The following is a 23,866-nucleotide window of genomic DNA, read 5'->3' on the forward strand; positions in this document are numbered from 1 at the left end:
AGTACTAGCTCCAACTCTGTTTTACAGTGAAAACTGCAGGAAGTTCAAAACGGCACTTGGAAACAGACTGAGAAACCAGAGTAAAAGTTTCTCCCACAACCCGTTCCCTTCGTGCTAGGTGAACGAACGTCTCTCCACATGCTCAGTTCTGAGTGATAGGTGTGTGTTGAAGCCGTCCTTCAACTAGCTTGTTGGGAACACAAAGTTTCTTTTCATTTGCCAACTCTACTCCATACATATATATGGGGAAGTACAACCTCCAACTCGGTTTTACAGTGAAAACTGCAGGAACTTCAAACCGGCAGTAGGAAACAGACTGAGAAACCAGAGTAAAAGTTTCCCCTGCAACCCATTCCATTTGTGCTAGATGAACGAATGTCTCTCCACATGCTCAATTCTGAGAGATATGTGTGTGTGAAAGCCGTACTTCACCTAGCTTGTTGGGAACACAAAGTTTCTTTTCAGTTGCAAAATCCACTCCTTAAATATATATGGGGACGTACTAGCCCCAACTCGGTTTTACAGTGAAAACTGCAGGAACTTGAAACCGGCACTATGAAACAGACTGAGAAACCAGAGTAAAAGTTTCTCCTGAAACCCGTTCCCTTTGTGCTAGATGAACGAACGTCTCTCCCCATGCTCAGTTCTGAGGGATAAGTGTGTGTGGAAGCCGTCCTTCACCTAGCTTGTTGGGACACAAAGTTTCTTATCACTTGCAAACTCTACTCCATACATATATATGGGGAAGTACTAGCTCCAACACGGTTTTACAGTGAAAACTGCAGGAACTTCAAAACGGCAGTAGGAAACAGACTGAGAAACCAGAGAAAAAGTTTCTCCTGAAACCCGTTCCCTTTGTGCTAGATGAACGAACGTCTCTCCACATGCTCAGTTCTGAGAGATAAGTGTGTGTGGAAGCCGTCCTTCACATAGCTTGTTGGGAACACAAAGTTTTTTTTCACTTGCAAACTCTACTCCATATATATATATGGGGAAGTACTAGCTCCAAATCTGTTTTACAGAGAAAACTGCAGGAACTTCAAACAGGCACTAGGAAACAGACTGAGAAACCAGAGTAAAAGTTTCTCCTAAAACCCGTTCCCTTTGTGCTAGATGAACGAACGTCTCTCCACATGCTCAGTTCTGAGAGTTATGTGTGTGTGGAAGCCGTCCTTCAACTAGCTTGTTGGGAACACAAAGTTTATTTTCACTTGCAAACTCTACTCCATACACATATATGGGGAAGTACTAGCTTCAACTCGGTTTTACTGTGAAAACTGCAGGAACTTCAAACCGGCAGTAGGAAACAGAATGAGAAACCAGAGTAAAAGTTTCCCCTGCAACCCGTTCCATTTGTGCTAGATGAACGAACGTCTCTCCACATGCTCATTTCTGAGAGATATGTGTGTGGGAAAGCCGTCTTCACCTAGCTTGTTGGGAACACAAAGTTTCTTTTCAGTTGCAAAATCCACTCCATACATATATATGGGGACGTACTAGAACCAACTCGGTTTTATAGTGAAAATTGCAGGAACTACAAACCGGTACTAGGAAGCAGACTGAGAAACCAGAGTAAAAGTTTCTCTTGCAAACCGTTCCCTTTGTGCTTGATGAACGAACGTCTGTCCACATGCTCAGTTCTGAGAGATAAGTGTGTGTGGAAGCCGTCCTTCACCTAGCTTGTTGGGAACACAAAGTATCTTTTCACTTGCAAACTCTACTCCATATATATATATGGGGAAGTGCTAGCTCCAACACGGTTTTACAGTGAAAACTGCAGGAACTTCCAACCGGCACTAGGAAACAGACTGAGAAACCAGAGTAAAAGTTTCCCCTGAAACCCGTTACCTTTGTGCTAGATGAAAGAACGTCTCTCCACATGCTCATTTCTGAGAGATATGTGTGTGTTGAAGCCGTCCTTCAACTAGCTTGTTGGGAACACAAAGTTTCTTTTCACTTGCCAACTCTACTCCATACATATATATGGGGAAGTACTAGCTCCAACTCGGTTTTACAGTGAAAACTGCAGGAACTTCAAACCGGCAGTAGGAAGCAGACTGAGAAACCAGAGGAAAAGTTTCCCCTGAAACCAGTTCCCTTTGTGCTAAATGAACGAACGTCTCTCCACATGCTCACTTCTGAGAGATAAGTGTGTGTTGAAGCCGTACTTCTCCTAGCTTGTTGGGAACACAAAGTTTCTTTTCACTTGCAAACTCTACTCCATACATATATATGGGGAAGTACTAGCTCCAACTCGGTTTTACAGTGAAAACTGCAGGAACTTCAAACCGGCACTTGGAAACAGACTGAGAAACAAGAGTAAAAGTTTCCTCTACAACCCGTTCCCTTTGTGCTAGATGAACGAACGTCTCTCCACATGCTCAGTTCTGAGAGATAGGTGTGTGTTGAAGCCGTCCTTCAACTAGCTTGTTGGGAACACAAAGTTTCTTTTAATTTGCCAACTCTAATCCATATATATATACGGGGAATTACTACCTCCAACTCGGTTTTACAGTGAAAACTGCAGGAACTTCAAACCGGCATTAGGAAACAGACTGAGAAACCAGAGTAAAAGTTTCCCCTGCAACCCGTTCCATTTGTGCTAGATGAACGAACGTCTCTCCACATGCTCATTTCTGAGAGATATGTGTGTGTGAAAGCCGTCCTTCACCTAGCTTGTTGGGAACACAAAGTTTCTTTTCAGTTGCAAAATCCAATCCATACTTATATATGGGGACGTACTAGCCCCAACTCGGTTTTACAGTGAAAACTGCAGGAACTTCATACCGGCACTAGGAAACAGACTGAGAAACCAGAGTAAAAGTTTCCCCTGCAACCCGTTCCCTTTGTGCTAGATGAACGAACGTCTCTCCACATGCTCAGTTCTGAGAGATATGTGTGTGTGGAAGCCATCCTTCACCTAGCTTGTTGGGACACAATGTTTATTTTCACTTGCAAACTCTACTCCATATATACATATGGGGAAGTACTAACTCCAACTCTGTTTTACAGTGAAAACTGCAGGAACTTCTAACCGGCAGTAGGAAACAGACTGAGAAACCAGAGAAAAAGTTTCCCCTGCAACCCGTTCCATTTGTGCTAGATGAACGAACGTCTCTCCACATGCTCATTTCTGAGAGATATGTGTGTGTGAAAGCCGTCCTTCACCTAGTTGTTGGGAACACAAAGTTACTTTTCAGTTTGCAAATACACTCCATACATATATATGGGGACGTACTAGCCCCAACTCGGTTTTACAGTGAAAACTGCAGGAACTTCAAACCGGCAGTAGGAAACAGACTGAGAAAACAGAGAAAAAGTTTCTCCTGAAACCCGTTCCCTTTGTGCTAGATGAACGAACGTCTCTCCACATACTCATTTCTGTGAGATAAGTGTGTGTGGAAGCCGTCCTTCACCTAGCTTGTTGGGAACACAAAGTTTCTTTTCACTTGCAAACTCTACTCCATACATATATATGGGGAAGTACTAGCTCCAACTCTGTTTTACAGTGAAAAATGCAGGAACTTCAAACCGGCACTTGGAAACAGACTGAGAAACCAGAGTATAAGTTTCCCCTACAACCCTTTCCCTTTGTGCTAGATGAACGAACGTCTCTCCACATGCTCAGTTCTGAGAGATAGGTGTGTTTGGAAGCCGTCCTTCAACTAGCTTGTTGGGAACACAAAGTTTCTTTTCATTTGCCAACTCTACTCCATATATATATATGGGGAAGTACTACCTCCAACTCGGTTTTAGGGTGAAAACTGCAGGAAATTCAAACCGGCAGTAGGAAACAGACTGAGAAACCAGAGTAAAAGTTTCCCTTGCAACCCGTTCCATTTGTGCTAGATGAACGAACGTCTCTCCACATGCTCAATTCTGAGAGATATGTGTGTGTGAAAGCCGTCCTTCACCTAACTTCTTGGGAACACAAAGTTTCTTTTCAGTTGCAAAATCCACTCCATACATATATATGGGGACGTACTAGCCCCAACTCGGTTTTACAGTGAAAACTGCAGGAACTTCAAACCGGCACTAGGAAACAGACTGAGAAACCACAGAAAAATTTTCTCCTGAAACCCGTTCCCCTGGTGCTAGATGAACGAACGTTTCGCCACATGCTCAGTTCTGAGAGATAAGTGTGTGTGGAAGCCGTCCTTCACCTAGCTTGTTGGGACACAATGTTTCTTTTCACTTGCAAACTCTACTCCATATATATATATTGGGAAGTACTAACTCCAACTCGGTTTTACAGTGAAAAATGCAGGAACTTCAAACCGGCAGTAGGAAACAGACTGAGAAACCAGAGTAAACGTTTCCCCTGCAACCCGTTCCATTTGTGCTAGATGAACGAACGTCTCTCCACATGCTCATTTCTGAGAGATATGTGTGTGTGAAAGCCGTCCTTCACCTAGTTGTTGGGAACACAATGTTACTTTTCAGTTGCAAAATCCACTCCATACATATATATGGGGACGTACTAGCCCCAACTCGGTTTTACAGTGAAAACTGCAGGAACTTCAAACCGGCAGTAGGAAACAGACTGAGAAACCAGAGAAAAAGTTTCTCCTGAAACCCTTTCCCTTTGTGCTAGATGAACGAACGTCTCTCCACATGCTCAGTACTGAGAGATAAGTGTGTGTGGAAGCCGTCCTTCACCTAGCTTGTAGGGAACACAAAGTTTCTTTTCACTTGCAAACTCTACTCCATACATATATATGGGGAAGTACTAGCTCCAACTCTGTTTAACAGTGAAAACTGCAGAAACTTCAAACCGGCACTTGGAAACAGACTGAGAAACCAGAGTAAAAGTTTCTCCTACAACCCGTTCCCTTTGTGCTAGATGAACGAACGTCTCTCCACATGCTCAGTTCTGAGAGATAGGTGTGTTTGGAAGCCGTCCTTCAACTAGCTTGTTGGGAACACAAAGTTTCTTTTAATTTGCCAACTCTAGTCCATATATATATACGGGGAAATACTACCTCCAACTCGGTTTTACAGTGAAAACTGCAGGAACTTCAAACCGGCATTAGGAAACAGACTGAGAAACCAGAGTAAAAGTTTCCCCTGCAACCCGTTCCCTTTGTGCTAGATGAACGAACGTCTCTCCACATGCTCAGTTCTGAGAGATAGGTGTGTTTGGAAGCCGTCCTTCAACTAGCTTGTTGGGAACACAAAGTTTCTTTTCATTTGCCAACTCTACTCCATACATATATATGGGGAAGTACTACCTCCAACTCGGTTTTAGGGTGAAAACTGCAGGAAATTCAAACCGGCAGTAGGAAACAGACTGAGAAACCAGAGTAAAAGTTTCCCTTGCAACCCGTTCCATTTGTGCTAGATGAACGAACGTCTCTCCACATGCTCAATTCTGAGAGATATGTGTGTGTGAAAGCCGTCCTTCACCTAACTTCTTGGGAACACAAAGTTTCTTTTCAGTTGCAAAATCCACTCCATACATATATATGGGGACGTACTAGCCCCAACTCGGTTTTACAGTGAAAACTGCAGGAACTTCAAACCGGCACTAGGAAACAGACTGAGAAACCACAGAAAAATTTTCTCCTGAAACCCGTTCCCCTGGTGCTAGATGAACGAACGTTTCGCCACATGCTCAGTTCTGAGAGATAAGTGTGTGTGGAAGCCGTCCTTCACCTAGCTTGTTGGGACACAATGTTTCTTTTCACTTGCAAACTCTACTCCATATATATATATTGGGAAGTACTAACTCCAACTCGGTTTTACAGTGAAAAATGCAGGAACTTCAAACCGGCAGTAGGAAACAGACTGAGAAACCAGAGTAAACGTTTCCCCTGCAACCCGTTCCATTTGTGCTAGATGAACGAACGTCTCTCCACATGCTCAATTCTGAGAGATATGTGTGTGTGAAAGCCGTCCTTCACCTAACTTCTTGGGAACACAAAGTTTCTTTTCAGTTGCAAAATCCACTCCATACATATATATGGGGACGTACTAGCCCCAACTCGGTTTTACAGTGAAAACTGCAGGAACTTCAAACCGGCACTAGGAAACAGACTGAGAAACCACAGAAAAATTTTCTCCTGAAACCCGTTCCCCTGGTGCTAGATGAACGAACGTTTCGCCACATGCTCAGTTCTGAGAGATAAGTGTGTGTGGAAGCCGTCCTTCACCTAGCTTGTTGGGACACAAAGTTTCTTTTCACTTGCAAACTCTACTCCATATATATATATTGGGAAGTACTAACTCCAACTCGGTTTTACAGTGAAAAATGCAGGAACTTCAAACCGGCAGTAGGAAACAGACTGAGAAACCAGAGTAAACGTTTCCCCTGCAACCCGTTCCATTTGTGCTAGATGAACGAACGTCTCTCCACATGCTCATTTCTGAGAGATATGTGTGTGTGAAAGCCGTCCTTCACCTAGTTGTTGGGAACACAATGTTACTTTTCAGTTGCAAAATCCACTCCATACATATATATGGGGACGTACTAGCCCCAACTCGGTTTTACAGTGAAAACTGCAGGAACTTCAAACCGGCAGTAGGAAACAGACTGAGAAACCAGAGAAAAAGTTTCTCCTGAAACCCTTTCCCTTTGTGCTAGATGAACGAACGTCTCTCCACATGCTCAGTACTGAGAGATAAGTGTGTGTGGAAGCCGTCCTTCACCTAGCTTGTAGGGAACACAAAGTTTCTTTTCACTTGCAAACTCTACTCCATACATATATATGGGGAAGTACTAGCTCCAACTCTGTTTAACAGTGAAAACTGCAGAAACTTCAAACCGGCACTTGGAAACAGACTGAGAAACCAGAGTAAAAGTTTCTCCTACAACCCGTTCCCTTTGTGCTAGATGAACGAACGTCTCTCCACATGCTCAGTTCTGAGAGATAGGTGTGTTTGGAAGCCGTCCTTCAACTAGCTTGTTGGGAACACAAAGTTTCTTTTAATTTGCCAACTCTAGTCCATATATATATACGGGGAAATACTACCTCCAACTCGGTTTTACAGTGAAAACTGCAGGAACTTCAAACCGGCATTAGGAAACAGACTGAGAAACCAGAGTAAAAGTTTCCCCTGCAACCCGTTCCCTTTGTGCTAGATGAACGAACGTCTCTCCACATGCTCAGTTCTGAGAGATAGGTGTGTTTGGAAGCCGTCCTTCAACTAGCTTGTTGGGAACACAAAGTTTCTTTTCATTTGCCAACTCTACTCCATACATATATATGGGGAAGTACTACCTCCAACTCGGTTTTAGGGTGAAAACTGCAGGAAATTCAAACCGGCAGTAGGAAACAGACTGAGAAACCAGAGTAAAAGTTTCCCTTGCAACCCGTTCCATTTGTGCTAGATGAACGAACGTCTCTCCACATGCTCAATTCTGAGAGATATGTGTGTGTGAAAGCCGTCCTTCACCTAACTTCTTGGGAACACAAAGTTTCTTTTCAGTTGCAAAATCCACTCCATACATATATATGGGGACGTACTAGCCCCAACTCGGTTTTACAGTGAAAACTGCAGGAACTTCAAACCGGCACTAGGAAACAGACTGAGAAACCACAGAAAAATTTTCTCCTGAAACCCGTTCCCCTGGTGCTAGATGAACGAACGTTTCGCCACATGCTCAGTTCTGAGAGATAAGTGTGTGTGGAAGCCGTCCTTCACCTAGCTTGTTGGGACACAATGTTTCTTTTCACTTGCAAACTCTACTCCATATATATATATTGGGAAGTACTAACTCCAACTCGGTTTTACAGTGAAAAATGCAGGAACTTCAAACCGGCAGTAGGAAACAGACTGAGAAACCAGAGTAAACGTTTCCCCTGCAACCCGTTCCATTTGTGCTAGATGAACGAACGTCTCTCCACATGCTCATTTCTGAGAGATATGTGTGTGTGAAAGCCGTCCTTCACCTAGTTGTTGGGAACACAAAGTTACTTTTCAGTTGCAAAATCCACTCCATACATATATATGGGGACGTACTAGCCCCAACTCGGTTTTACAGTGAAAACTGCAGGAACTTCAAACCGGCAGTAGGAAACAGACTGAGAAACCAGAGAAAAAGTTTCTCCTGAAACCCTTTCCCTTTGTGCTAGATGAACGAACGTCTCTCCACATGCTCAGTACTGAGAGATAAGTGTGTGTGGAAGCCGTCCTTCACCTAGCTTGTAGGGAACACAAAGTTTCTTTTCACTTGCAAACTCTACTCCATACATATATATGGGGAAGTACTAGCTCCAACTCTGTTTAACAGTGAAAACTGCAGAAACTTCAAACCGGCACTTGGAAACAGACTGAGAAACCAGAGTAAAAGTTTCTCCTACAACCCGTTCCCTTTGTGCTAGATGAACGAACGTCTCTCCACATGCTCAGTTCTGAGAGATAGGTGTGTTTGGAAGCCGTCCTTCAACTAGCTTGTTGGGAACACAAAGTTTCTTTTAATTTGCCAACTCTAATCCATATATATATACGGGGAAATACTACCTCCAACTCGGTTTTACAGTGAAAACTGCAGGAACTTCAAACCGGCATTAGGAAACAGACTGAGAAACCAGAGTAAAAGTTTCCCCTGCAACCCGTTCCCTTTGTGCTAGATGAACGAACGTCTCTCCACATGCTCAGTTCTGAGAGATAGGTGTGTTTGGAAGCCGTCCTTCAACTAGCTTGTTGGGAACACAAAGTTTCTTTTCATTTGCCAACTCTACTCCATACATATATATGGGGAAGTACTACCTCCAACTCGGTTTTAGGGTGAAAACTGCAGGAAATTCAAACCGGCAGTAGGAAACAGACTGAGAAACCAGAGTAAAAGTTTCCCTTGCAACCCGTTCCATTTGTGCTAGATGAACGAACGTCTCTCCACATGCTCAATTCTGAGAGATATGTGTGTGTGAAAGCCGTCTTTCACCTAACTTCTTGGGAACACAAAGTTTCTTTTCAGTTGCAAAATCCACTCCATACATATATATGGGGACGTACTAGCCCCAACTCGGTTTTACTGTGAAAACTGCAGGAACTTCAAACCGGCACTAGGAAACAGACTGAGAAACCACAGAAAAATTTTCTCCTGAAACCCGTTCCCCTGGTGCTAGATGAACGAACGTTTCGCCACATGCTCAGTTCTGAGAGATAAGTGTGTGTGGAAGCCGTCCTTCACCTAGCTTGTTGGGACACAATGTTTCTTTTCACTTGCAAACTCTACTCCATATATATATATTGGGAAGTACTAACTCCAACTCGGTTTTACAGTGAAAAATGCAGGAACTTCAAACCGGCAGTAGGAAACAGACTGAGAAACCAGAGTAAACGTTTCCCCTGCAACCCGTTCCATTTGTGCTAGATGAACGAACGTCTCTCCACATGCTCATTTCTGAGAGATATGTGTGTGTGAAAGCCGTCCTTCACCTAGTTGTTGGGAACACAAAGTTACTTTTCAGTTGCAAAATCCACTCCATACATATATATGGGGACGTACTAGCCCCAACTCGGTTTTACAGTGAAAACTGCAGGAACTTCAAACCGGCAGTAGGAAACAGACTGAGAAACCAGAGAAAAAGTTTCTCCTGAAACCCTTTCCCTTTGTGCTAGATGAACGAACGTCTCTCCACATGCTCAGTACTGAGAGATAAGTGTGTGTGGAAGCCGTCCTTCACCTAGCTTGTAGGGAACACAAAGTTTCTTTTCACTTGCAAACTCTACTCCATACATATATATGGGGAAGTACTAGCTCCAACTCTGTTTAACAGTGAAAACTGCAGAAACTTCAAACCGGCACTTGGAAACAGACTGAGAAACCAGAGTAAAAGTTTCACCTACAACCCGTTCCCTTTGTGCTAGATGAACGAACGTCTCTCCACATGCTCAGTTCTGAGAGATAGGTGTGTTTGGAAGCCGTCCTTCAACTAGCTTGTTGGGAACACAAAGTTTCTTTTAATTTGCCAACTCTAATCCATATATATATACGGGGAAGTACTACCTCCAACTCGGTTTTACAGTGAAAACTGCAGGAACTTCAAACCGGCATTAGGAAACAGACTGAGAAACCAGAGTAAAAGTTTCCCCTGCAACCCGTTCCATTTGTGCTAGATGAACGAACGTCTCTCCACATGCTCATTTCTAAGAGATATGTGTGTGTGAAAGCCGTCCTTCACCTAGCTTGTTGGGAACACAAAGTTTCTTTTCAGTTGCAAAATCCAATCCATACTTATATATAGGGACGTACTAGCCCCAACTCGGTTTTACAGTGAAAACTGCAGGAACTTCATACCGGCACTAGAAAACAGACTGAGAAACCAGAGTAAAAGTTTCTCCTGAAACCCGTTCCCTTTGTGCTAGATGAATGAACGTCTCTCCACATGCTCAGTTCTGAGAGATAAGTGTGTGTGGAAGCCGTCCTTCACCTAGCTTGTTGGGACACAATGTTTATTTTCACTTGCAAACTCTACTCCATATATATATAAGGGAAGTACTAACTCCAACTCTGTTTTACAGTGAAAACTGCAGGAACTTCAAACCGGCAGTAGGAAACAGACTGAGAAACCAGAGTAAACGTTTCCCCTGCAACCCGTTCCATTTGTGCTAGATGAACGAACGTCTCTCCACATGCTCATTTCTGAGAGATATGTGTGTGTGAAAGCCGTCCTTCACCTAGTTGTTGGGAACACAAAGTTACTTTTCAGTTGCAAAATCCACTCCATACATATATATGGGGACGTACTAGCCCCTACTCGGTTTTACAGTGAAAACTGCAGGAACTTCAAACCGGCAGTAGGAAACAGACTGAGAAACCAGAGAAAAAGTTTCTCCTGAAACCCGTTCCCTTTGTGCTAGATGAACGAACGTCTCTCCACATGCTCAGTACTGAGAGATAAGTGTGTGTGGAAGCCGTCCTTCACCTAGGTTGTTGGGAACACAAAGTTTCTTTTCACTTGCAAACTCTACTCCATACATATATATGGGGAAGTACTAGCTCCAACTCTGTTTAACAGTGAAAACTGCAGAAACTTCAAACCGGCACTTGGAAACAGACTGAGAAACCAGAGTAAAAGTTTCTCCTACAACCGGTTCCCTTTGTGCTAGATGAACGAACGTCTCTCCACATGCTCAGTTCTGAGAGATAGGTGTGTTTGGAAGCCGTCCTTCAACTAGCTTGTTGGGAACACAAAGTTTCTTTTCATTTGCCAACTCTACTCCATACATATATATGGGGAAGTACTACCTCCAACTCGATTTTACAGTGAAAACTGCAGGAAATTCAAACCGGCAGTAGGAAACAGACTGAGAAACCAGAGTATAAGTTTCCCCTGCAACCCGTTCAATTTGTGCTAGATGAACGAACGTCTCTCCACATGCTCAATTCTGAGAGATATGTGTGTGTGAAAGCCGTCCTTCACCTAGCTTGTTGGGAATACAAAGATTCTTTTCAGTTGCAAAATCCACTCCATACATATATATGGGGACGTACTAGCCCAAAAATCGGTTTTACAGTGAAAACTGCAGGAACTTCAAACCGGCACTAGGAAACAGACTGAGAAACCAGAGTAAAAGTTTCTCCTGAAACCCGTTCCCTTTGTGCTAGATGAACGAACGTCTCTCCACATGCTCAGTTCTGAGAGATAAGTGTGTGTGGAAGCCGTCCTTCACCTATCTTGTTGGGACACAAAGTTTCTTTTCACTTGCAAACTCTACTCCATACATATATATGGGGAAGTTCAAACACCAACTCGGTTTTACAGTGAAAACTGCAGGAACTTCAAACCGGCAGTAGGAAACAGACTGAGAAACCAGAGAAAAAGTTTCCCCTGCAACCCGTTCCGTTTGTGCTAGATGAACGAACGTCTCTCCACATGCTCATTTCTGAGATTTATGTGTGTGTGAAAGCCGTCCTTCACCTAGATTGTTGGGAAAACAAAGTTTCTTTTCAGTTGCAAATTCCACTCCATACATATATATGGGGACGTACTAGACCCAACTCGGTTTTACAGTGAAAACTGCAGGAACTTCAAAACGGCAGTAGGAAACAGAATGAGAAAAAAGAGTAAAATTTCTCCTGAAACCCGTTCCCTTTGTGCTAGATGAACGAACGTCTCTCCACATGCTCAGTTCTGAGAGATAAGTGTGTGTGGAAGCCGTCCTTCACCTAGCTTGTTTGGAACACAAAGTTTCTATTCACTTGCAAACTCTAATCCATACATATATATGGGGAAGTACTAGCTCCAACACGGTTTACAGTGAAAATTGCAGGAACTTCAAACCGGCACTAGGAAACAGACTGAGAAACCAGAGTAAAATTTTCTCCTGATAACGGTTCCCTTTGTTCTAGATGAACGAACGTCTTTCCACATGCTCATTTCTGAGAGATATGTGTGTGTGAAAGCCGTCCTCCACCTAGCATGTTGAGAACACAAATTTTCTTTTCAATTGCAAAAACCACTCCATACATATATATGGTGAGGTACTAGCTCCAACTCGGTTTTACAGTGAAAACTGCAGAAACTTCAAACCGGCACTTGGAAACAGACTGAGAAACCAGAGTAAAAGTTTCTCCTACAACCCGTTCCCTTTGTGCTAGATGAACGAACGTCTCTAAACATGCTCAGTTCTGAGAGATAGGTGTGTTTGGAAGCCGTCCTTCAACTAGCTTGTTGGGAACACAAAGTTTCTTTTAATTTGCCAACTCTAATCCATATATATATACGGGGAAGTACTACCTCCAACTCGGTTTTACAGTGAAAACTGCAGGAACTTCAAACCGGCATTAGGAAACAGACTGAGAAACCAGAGTAAAAGTTTCCCCTGCAACCCGTTCCATTTGTGCTAGATTAACGAACGTCTCTCCACATGCTCATTTCTGAGAGAGATGTGTGTGTTAAAGCCTTCCTTCAACTAGCTTGTTGGGAACACAAAGTTTCTTTTCAGTTGCAAAATCCAATCCATACTTATATATGGGGACGTACTAGCACCAACTCGGTTTTACAGTGAAAACTGCAGGAACTTCATACCGGCACTAGGAAACAGACTGAGAAACCAGAGTAAAAGTTTCTCCTGAAACCCGTTCCCTTTGTGCTAGATGAACGAACGTCTCTCCACATGCTCAGTTCTGAGAGATAAGTGTGTGTGGAAGCCGTCCTTCACCTAGCTTGTTGGGACACAATGTTTATTTTCACTTGCAAACTCTACTCCATATATATATATGGGAAGTACTAACTCCAACTCTGTTTTACAGTGAAAACTGCAGGAACTTCTAACCGGCAGTAGGAAACAGACTGAGAAACCAGAGTAAAAGTTTACCCTGCAACCCGTTCCATTTGTGCTAGATGAATGAACGTCTCTCCACATGCTCAGTTCTGAGAGATAGGTGTGTTTGGAAGCCGTCCTTCAACTAGTTTGTTGGGAACACAAAGTTTCTTTTCATTTGCCAACTCTACTCCATACATATATATGGGGAAGTACTACCTCCAACTCGGTTTTAGGGTGAAAACTGCAGGAAATTCAAACCGGCAGTAGGAAACAGACTGAGAAACCAGAGTAAAAGTTTCCCTTGCAACCCGTTCCATTTGTGCTAGATGAACGAACTTCTCTCCACATGCTCAATTCTGAGAGATATGTGTGTGTGAAAGCCGTCCTTCACCTAACTTCTTGGGAACACAAAGTTTCTTTTCAGTTGCAAAATCCACTCCATACATATATATGGGGACGTACTAGCCCCAACTCGGTTTTACAGTGAAAACTGCAGGAACTTCAAACCGGCACTTGGAAACAGACTGAGAAACCAGAGTAAAAGTTTCTCCTACAACCCGTTCCCTTTGTGCTAGATGAACGAACGTCTCTCCACATGCTCAGTTCTGAGAGATAGGTGTGTTTGGAAGCCTTCCTTCAACTAGCTTGTTGGGAACACAAAGTTTCTTTTCATTTGCCAACTCTACTCCATACATATATATGGGGAAGTACTAACTCCAACTCGATTTTACAGTGAAAACTGCAGGAAATTCAAACCGGCATTAGGAAACAGACTGAGAAACCAGAGTATAAGTTTCCCCTGCAACCCGTTCAATTTGTGCTAGATGAACGAACGTTTCTCCACATGCTCAATTCTGAGAGATATATGTGTGTGAAAGCCGTCCTTCACCTAGCTTGTTGGGAACACAAAGTTTCTTTTCAGTTGCAAAATCCACTCCATACATATATATGGGGACGTACTAGCCCCAACTCGGTTTTACAGTGAAAACTGCAGGAACTTCAATCCGGCAGTAGGAAACAGACTGAGAAACCAGAGAAAAAGTTTCTCCTGAAACCCGTTCCCTTTGTGCTAGATGAACGAACGTCTCTCCACATGCTCAGTTCTGAGAGATAAGTGTGTGTGGAAGCCGTCCTTCACCTAGCTTGTCGGGACACAATGTTTCTTTTCACTTGCAAACTCTACTCCATATATATATATTGGGAAGTACTAACTCCAACTCGGTTTTACAGTGAAAAATGCAGGAACTTCAAACCGGCAGTAGGAAACAGACTGAGAAACCAGAGTAAACGTTTCCCCTGCAACCCGTTCCATTTGTGCTAGATGAACGAACGTCTCTCCACATGCTCATTTCTGAGAGATATGTGTGTGTGAAAGCCGTCCTTCACCTAGTTGTTGGGAACACAAAGTTACTTTTTAGTCGCAAAATCCACTCCATACATATATATGGGGACGTACTAGCCACAACTCGGTTTTACAGTGAAAACTGCAGGAACTTCAAACCGGCAGTAGGAAACAGACTGAGAAACCAGAGTAAAAGTTTCCCCTGCAACCCGTTCCATTTGTGCTAGATGAACGAACGTCTCTCCACATGCTCATTTCTAAGAGACATGTGTGTGTGAAAGCCGTCCTTCACCTAGCTTGTTGGGAACACAAAGTTTCTTTTCAGTTGCAAAATCCAATCCATACTTATATATGGGGACGTACTAGCCCCAACTCGGTTTTACAGTGAAAACTGCAGGAACTTCATACCGGCACTAGAAAACAGACTGAGAAACCAGAGTAAAAGTTTCTCCTGAAACCCGTTCCCTTTGTGCTAGATGAATGAACGTCTCTCCACATGCTCAGTTCTGAGAGATAAGTGTGTGTGGAAGCCGTCCTTCACCTAGCTTGTTGGGACACAATGTTTATTTTCACTTGCAAACTCTACTCCATATATATATATGGGAAGTACTAACTCCAACTCTGTTTTACAGTGAAAACTGCAGGAACTTCAAACCGGCAGTAGGAAACAGACTGAGAAACCAGAGTAAAAGTTTCCCCTGCAACCCGTTCCATTTGTGCTAGATGAACGAACGTCTCTCCACATGCTCATTTCTGAGAGATATGTGTGTGTGAAAGCCGTCGTTCACCTAGTTGTTGGGAACACAAAGTTACTTTTCAGTTGCAAAATCCACTCCATACATATATATGGGGACGTACTAGCCCCAACTCGGTTTTACAGTGAAAACTGCAGGAACTTCAAACCGGCAGTAGGAAACAGACTGAGAAACCAGAGAAAAAGTTTCCCCTGAAACCCGTTCCCTTTGTGCTAGATGAACGAACGTCTCTCCACATGCTCAGTACTGAGAGATAAGTGTGTGTGGAAGCCGTCCTTCACCTAGCTTGTTGGGAACACAAAGTTTCTTTTCACTTGCAAACTCTACTCCATACATATATATGGGGAAGTACTAGCTCCAACACTGTTTAACAGTGAAAACTGCAGAAACTTCAAACCGGCCCTTGGAAACAGACTGAGAAACCAGAGTAAAAGTTTCTCCTACAACCGGTTCCATTTGTGCTAGATGAACGAACGTCTCTCCACATGCTCAGTTCTGAGAGATAGGTGTGTTTGGAAGCCGTCCTTCAACTAGCTTGTTGGGAACACAAAGTTTCTTTTCATTTGCCAACTCTACTCCATACATATATATGGGGAAGTACTACCTCCAACTCGATTTTACAGTGAAAACTGCAGGAAATTCAAACCGGCAGTAGGAAACAGACTGAGAAACCAGAGTATAAGTTTCCCCTGCAACCCGTTCAATTTGTGCTAGATGAACGAACGTCTCTCCACATGCTCAATTCTGAGAGATATGTGTGTGTGAAAGCCGTCCTTCACCTAGCTTGTTGGGAACACAAAGTTTCTTTTCAGTTGCATAATCCACTCCATACATATATATGGGGACGTACTAGCCCAAAAATCGGTTTTACAGTGAAAACTGCAGGAACTTCAAACCGGCACTAGGAAACAGACTGAGAAACCAGAGTAAAAGTTTCCCCTGAAACCCGTTCCCTTTGTGCTAGATGAACGAACGTCCCTCCACATGCTCAGTTCTGAGAGATAAGTGTGTGTGGAAGCCGTCCTTCACCTATCTTGTTGGGACACAATGTTTCTTTTCACTTGCAAACTCTACTCCATACATATATATGGGGAAGTTCTAACACCAACTCGGTTTTACAGTGAAAACTGCAGGAACTTCAAACCGTCAGTAGGAAACAGACTGAGAATCCAGAGAAAAAGTTTCCCCTGCAACCCGTTCCGTTTGTGCTAGATGAACGAACGTCTCTCCACATGCTCATTTCTGAGAGTTATGTGAGTCTGAAAGCCGTCCTTCACCTAGATTGTTGGGAAAACAAAGTTTCTTTTCAGTTGCAAAATCCACTCCATACATAAATATGGGGACGTACTAGACCCAACTCGGTTTTACAGTGAAAACTGCAGGAACTTCAAAACGGCAGTAGGAAACAGAATGAGAAAAAAGAGTAAAATTTCTCCTGAAACCCGTTCCCTTTGTGCTAGATGAACGAACGTCTCTCCACATGCTCAGTTCTGAGAGATAAGTGTGTGTGGAAGCCGTCCTTCACCTAGCTTGTTTGGAACACAAAGTTTCTATTCACTTGCAAACTCTAATCCATACATATATATGGGGAAGTACTAGCTCCAACACGGTTTACAGTGAAAACTGCAGGAACTTCAAACCGGCACTAGGAAACAGACTGAGAAACCAGAGTAAAATTTTCTCCTGATAACGGTTCCCTTTGTGCTAGATGAACGAACGTCTTTCAACATGCTCATTTCTGAGAGATATGTGTGTGTGGAAGCCGTCCTTCACCTAGCTTGTTGGGACACAATGTTTATTTTCACTTGCAAACTATACTCCATACATATATATGGGGAAGTACTTGCTCCAACTCTGTTTAACAGTGAAAACTGCAGAAACTTCAAACCGGCACTTGGAAACAGACTGAGAAACCAGAGTAAAAGTTTCTCCTACAACTCGTTCCCTTTGTGCTAGATGAACGAACGTCTCTCCACATGCTCAGTTCTGAGAGATAGGTGTGTTTGGAAGCCGTCCTTCAAATAGCTTGTTGGGAACACAAAGTTTCTTTTAATTTGCCAACTCTAATCCATATATATATACGGGGAAATACTACCTCCAACTCGGTTTTACAGTGAAAACTGCAGGAACTTCAAACCGGCATTAGGAAACAGACTGAGAAACCAGAGTAAAAGTTTCCCCTGCAACCCGTTCCATTTGTGCTAGATGAACGAACGTCTCTCCACATGCTCATTTCTGAGAGATATGTGTGTGTGAAAGCCGTCCTTCACCTAGCTTGTTGGGAACACAAAGTTTCTTTTCAGTTGCAAAATCCAATCCATACTTATATATGGGGACGTACTAGCCCCAAATCGGTTTTACAGTGAAAACTGCAGGAACTTCAAACCGGCACTAGGAAACAGACTGAGAAACCACAGAAAAAGTTTCTCCTGAAACCCGTTCCATTTGTGCGAGATGAACGAACGTCTCTCCACATGCTCAATTCTGAGAGATAAGTGTGTGTGGAAGCCGTCCTTCACCTAGCTTGTTGGGACACAATGTTTCTTTTCACTTGCAAACTCTACTCCATATATATATATGGGGAAGTACTAACTCCAACTCGGTTTTACAGTGAAAAATGCAGGAATTTCAAACCGGCAGTAGGAAACAGACTGAGAAACCAGAGTAAACGTTTCCCCTGCAACCCGTTCCATTTGTGCTAGATGAACGAACGTCTCTCCACATGCTCATTTCTGAGAGATATGTGTGTGTGAAAGCCGTCCTTCACCTAGTTGTTGAGAACACAAAGTTACTTTTCAGTTGCAAAATCCACTCCATACATATATATGGGGACGTACTAGCCCCAACTCGGTTTTACAGTGAAAACTGCAGGAACTTCAAACCGGCAGTAGGAAACAGACTGAGAAACCAGAGAAAAAGTTTCTCCTGAAACCCGTTCCCTTTGTGCTAGATGAACGAACGTCTCTCCACATGCTCAGTACTGAGAGATAAGTGTGTGTGGAAGCCGTCCTTCACCTAGCTTGTTGGGAACACAAAGTTTCTTTTCACTTGCAAACTCTACTCCATACATATATATGGGGAAGTACTAGCTCCAACTCTGTTTAACAGTGAAAACTGCAGAAACTTCAAACCGGCACTTGGAAACAGACTGAGAAACCAGAGGAAAAGTTTCTCCTACAACCCGTTCCCTTTGTGCTAGATGAACGAACGTCTCTCCACATGCTCAGTTCTGAGAGATAGGTGTGTTTGGAAGCCGTCCTTCAACTAGCTTGTTGGGAACACAAAGTTTCTTTTCATTTGCCAACTCTACTCCATACATATATATGGGGAAGTACTACCTCCAACTCGATTTTACAGTGAAAACTGCAGGAAATTCAAACCGGCAGTAGGAAACAGACTGAGAAACCAGAGTAAAAGTTTCCACTGCAACCCGTTCAATTTGTGCTAGATGAACGAACGTCTCTCCACATGCTCAATTCTGAGAGATATGTGTGTGTGAAAGCCGTCCTTCACCTAGTTGTTGGGAACACAAAGTTTCTTTTCAGTAGCAAAATCCACTCCATACATATATATGGGGACGTACTAGCCCAAAAATCGGTTTTACAGTGAAAACTGCAGGAACTTCAAACAGGCAGTAGGAAACAGAATGAGAAAAAGAGTAAAATTTCTCCTGAAACCCGTTCCCTTTGTGCTAGATGAACGAACGTCTCTCCACATGCTCAGTTCTGAGAGATAAGTGTGTGTGGAAGCCGTCCTTCACCTAGCTTGTTTGGAACACAAAGTTTCTATTCATTTGCAAACTCTAATCCATACATATATATGGGGAAGTACTAGCTCCAACACGGTTTACAGTGAAAACTGCAGGAACTTCAAACCGGCAGTAGAAAACAGACTGAGAAACCAGAGAAAAAGTTTCTCCTGAAACCCGTTCCATTTGTGCTAGATGAACGAACGTCTCTCCACATGCTCAGTTCTGAGAGATATGTGTGTGTGAAAGCCGTCCTTCACCTAGCTTGTTGGGAACACAAAGTTTCTTTTCAGTTGCAAAATCCAATCCATACTTATATATGGGGACGTACTAGCCCCATCTCGGTTTTACAGTGAAAACTGCAGGAACTTCAAACCGGCACTAGGAAACAGACTGAGAAACCAGAGTAAAAGTTTCTCCTGAAACCCGTTCCCTTTGTGCTAGATGAACGAACGTCTCTCCACATGCTCAGTTCTGAGAGATAAGTGTGTGTGGAAGCCGTCCTTCAACTAGCTTGTTGGGACATAATGTTTCTTTTCACTTGCAAACTCTACTCCATATATATATATGGGGAAGTACTAACTCCAACTCGGTTTTAGAGTGAAAACTGCAGGAACTTCTAACCGGCAGTAGGAAACAGACTGAGAAACCAGAGTAAAAGTTTCCCCTGCAACCCGTTCCATTTGTGCTAGATGAACGAACGTCTGTCCACATGCTCATTTCTGAGAGATCTGTGTGTGTGAAAGCCGTCCTTCACCTAGTTGTTGGGAACACAAAGTTACTTTTCAGTTTGCAAATCCACTCCATACATATATATGGGGACGTACTAGCCCCAACTCGGTTTTACAGTGAAAACTGCAGGAACTTCAACACGGCAGTAGGAAACAGACTGAGAAACAAGAGAAAAAGTTTCTCCTGAAACCCGTTCCCTTTGTGCTAGATGAACGAACGTCTCTCCACATGCTCAGTTCTGAGAGATAAGTGTGTGTGGAAGCCGTCCTTCACCTAGCTTGTTGGGAACACAAAGTTTCTTTTCACTTGCAAACTCTACTCCGTACATATATATGGGGAAGTACTAGCTCCAACTCTGTTTTACAGTGAAAACTGCAGGAAGTTCAAACCGGCACTTGGAAACAGACTGAGAAACCAGAGTAAAAGTTTCTGCCACAACCCGTTCCCTTCGTGCTAGATGAACGAACGTCTCTCCACATGCTCAGTTCTGAGAGATAGGTGTGTGTGGAAGCCGTCCTTCAACTAGCTTGTTGGGAACACAAAGTTTCTTTTCATTTGCCAACTCTACTCCATACATATATATGGGGAAGTACTACCTCCAACTAGGTTTTACAGTGAAAACTGCAGGAACTTCAAACCGGCAGTAGGAAACAGACTGAGAAACCAGAGTAAAAGTTTCCCCTGCAACCCATTCCATTTGTGCTAGATGAACGAACGTCTCTCCACATGCTCAATTCTGAGAGATATATGTGTGTGAAAGCCGTACTTCACCTAGCTTGTTGGGAACACAAAGTTTCTTTTCACTTGCAAATTCCACTCCTTACATATATATGGGGACGTACTAGCCCCAACTCGGTTTTACAGTGAAAACTGCAGGAACTTGAAACCGGCACTAAGAAACAGACTGAGAGACCAGAGTAAAAGTTTCTCCTGAAACCCGTTCCCTTTGTGCTAGATGAACGAACGTCTCTCCACATGCTCAGTTCTGAGGGATAAGTGTGTGTGGAAGCCGTCCTTCACCTAGCTTCTTGGGACACACAGTTTCTTATCACTTGCAAACTCTACTCCATACATATATATGGGGAAGTACTAGCTCCAACACGGTTTTACAGAGAAAACTTCAGGAACTTCAAAACGGCAGTAGGAAACAGACTGAGAAACCAGAGAAAAAGTTTCTCCTGAAACCCGTTCCCTTTGTGCTAGATGAATGAACGTCTCTCCACATGCTCAGTTCTGAGAGATAAGTGTGTGTGGAAGCCGTCCTTCACATAGCTTGTTGGGAACACAAAGTTTCTTTTCACTTGCAAACTCTACTCCATACATATATATGGGGAAGTACTAGCTCCAACTCTGTTTTACAGAGAAAACTGCAGGAACTTCAAACCGGCACTAGGAAACAGACAGAGAGACCAGAGTAAAAGTTTCTCCTAAAACCCGTTCCCTTTGTGCTAGATGAACGAACGTCTCTCCACATGCTCAGTTCTGAGAGTTATGTGTGTGTGGAAGCCTTCCTTCAACTAGCTTGTTGGGAACACAAAGTTTATTTTCACTTGCAAACTTTACTCCATACACATATATGGGGAAGTACTAGCTTCAACTCGGTTTTACTGTGAAAACTGCAGGAACTTCAAACCGGCAGTAGGAAACAGAATGAGAAACCAGAGTAAAAGTTTCCCCTGCAACCCGTTCCATTTGTGCTAGATGAACGAACGTCTCACCACATGCTCATTTCTGAGAGATATGTGTGTGGGAAAGCCGTCTTCACCTAGCTTGTTGGGAACAGAAAGTTTCTTTTCAGTTGCAAAATCCACTCCATACATATATATGGGGACGTACTAGACCCAACTCGGTTTTATAGTGAAAATTGCAGGAACTACAAACCGGTACTAGGAAGCAGACTGAGAAACCAGAGTAAAAGTTTCTCTTGCAAACCGTTCCCTTTGTGCTAGATGAACGAACGTCTGTCCACATGCTTAGTTCTGAGAGATAATTGTGTGTGGAAGCCGTACTTCACCTAGCTTGTTGGGAACACAAAGTTTCTTTTCACTTGCAAACTCTACTCCATATATATATATGGGGAAGTACTAGCTCCAACACGGTTTTACAGTGAAAACTGCAGGAACTTCCAACCGGCACTAGGAAACAGACTGAGAAACCAGAGTAAAAGTTTCCCCTGAAACCCGTTACCTTTGTGCTAGATGAAAGAACGTCTCTCCACATGCTCATTTCTGAGAGATATGTGTGTGTTAAAGCCGTCCTTCACCTAGCTTGTTGGGAACACAAAGTTTCTTTTCACTTGCAAACTCCACACCATACATATATATGCGGAGGTACTAGCTCCAACTCTGTTTTACAGTGAAAACTGCAGGAACTTCAAACCGGCACTAGGAAACAGTCTGAGAAACCAGAGTAAAAGTTTCCCCTGAAACTCGTTCCCTTTGTGCTAGATGAACGAACGTCTCTCCACATGCTCATTTCTGAGAGATAGGTGTGTGTAGAAGCCGTTCTTCAACTACCTTGTTGGGAACACAAAGTTTCTTTTCACTTGCACACTTTACTCCATACATATATATGGGTAAGTTCTAGCTCCAACTCGTTTTTACAGTGAAAACTGCAGGAAATTTAAACCGGCAGTAGGAAACAGACTTAGAAACCAGAGTAAAAGTGTCCCCTGCAAACGGTTCCCTTTGTGCTAGATGAACGAACGTCTCTCCACATGCTCATTTCTGAGAGATATTGTGTGTGAAAGCCGTCCTTCACCTAGCTTGTTGAGAACACAAAGTTTCTTTTCATTTGCAAACATCACTCCATATATATATACGGTGAGGAACTAGCTCCAACTCGGTTTTACAGTGAAAACTGCAGGAACTTCAAACCGGCAATAGGAAACACACTGAGAAACCAGAGAAAAAGTTTCTCCTGAAAAAGGTCCCTGTGTGCTAGATGAACGAAAGTCTCTCCACATGCTCAGTTCTGAGAGATAAGTGTGTGTGGAAGCCGTGCTTCACCTAGCTTGTTGGGAACACAAAGTTTCTTTTCAATTGCAAACTCTACTCCATACATATATATGGGGAAGTACTAGCTCCAACTCTGTTTTACAGTGAAAACTGCAGGAAGTTCAAACCGGCACTTGGAAACAGACTGAGAAACCAGAGTAAAAGTTTCTCCCACAACCCGTTCCCTTCGTGGTAGATGAACGAACGTCTCTCAACATGCTCAGTTCTGAGAGATAGGTGTGTGTGGAAGCCGTCCTTCAACTAGCTTGTTGGGAACACAAAGTTTCTTTTCATTTGCCAACTCTACTCCATACATATATATGGGGAAGTACTACCTCCAACTCGGTTTTACAGAGAAAACTGGAGGAACTTCAAACCGGCACTAGGAAACAGACTGAGAAACCATAGTAAAAGTTTCCCCTGAAACCCGTTCTCTTTGTGCTAGATGAAAGAACGTCTCTCCACATGCTCATTTCTGAGAGATATATGTGGGTGAAAGCTTTCCTTCACCTAGCTTGTTGGGAACACAAAGTTTCTTTCAGTTGGAAACTCCACTCCATACATATATATGGGGAGGTACTAGCTCCAACTCTGTTTTACAGTGAAAACTGTAGGAACTTCAAACCGGCACTAGGAAACAGACTGAGAAACCAGAGTAAAAGTTTCTCCTGCAAACCATTCCATTTGTGCTAGATGAACGAACGTCTCTCCACATGCCCAGTTCTGAGATATAAGTGTGTGTGGAAGCCGTACTTCACCTAGCTTGTTGGAAACACAAAGTTTCTTTTCACTTGCAAACTCTACTCCATACATATATATATGGGGAAGTACTAGCTCCAACTCTGTTTTACAGAGAAAACTGCAGGAACTTCAAACCGGCAGTAGGAAACAGACTGAGAAGCCAGAGTAAAAGTTTCCCCTGCAACCCGTTCCATTTGTGCTAGATGAACGAACGTCTCTCCACATGCTCAATTCTGTGAGATATGTGTGTGTGAAAGCCGTCCTTCACCTAGCTTGTTGGGAACACAAAGTTTCTTTTCAGTTGCAAAATCCAATCCATACTTATACATGGGGA

Source organism: Camelus bactrianus, chromosome 1, assembly GCF_048773025.1.
Source record: "Camelus bactrianus isolate YW-2024 breed Bactrian camel chromosome 1, ASM4877302v1, whole genome shotgun sequence".
NCBI classification, from domain to species: domain Eukaryota; kingdom Metazoa; phylum Chordata; class Mammalia; order Artiodactyla; family Camelidae; genus Camelus; species Camelus bactrianus.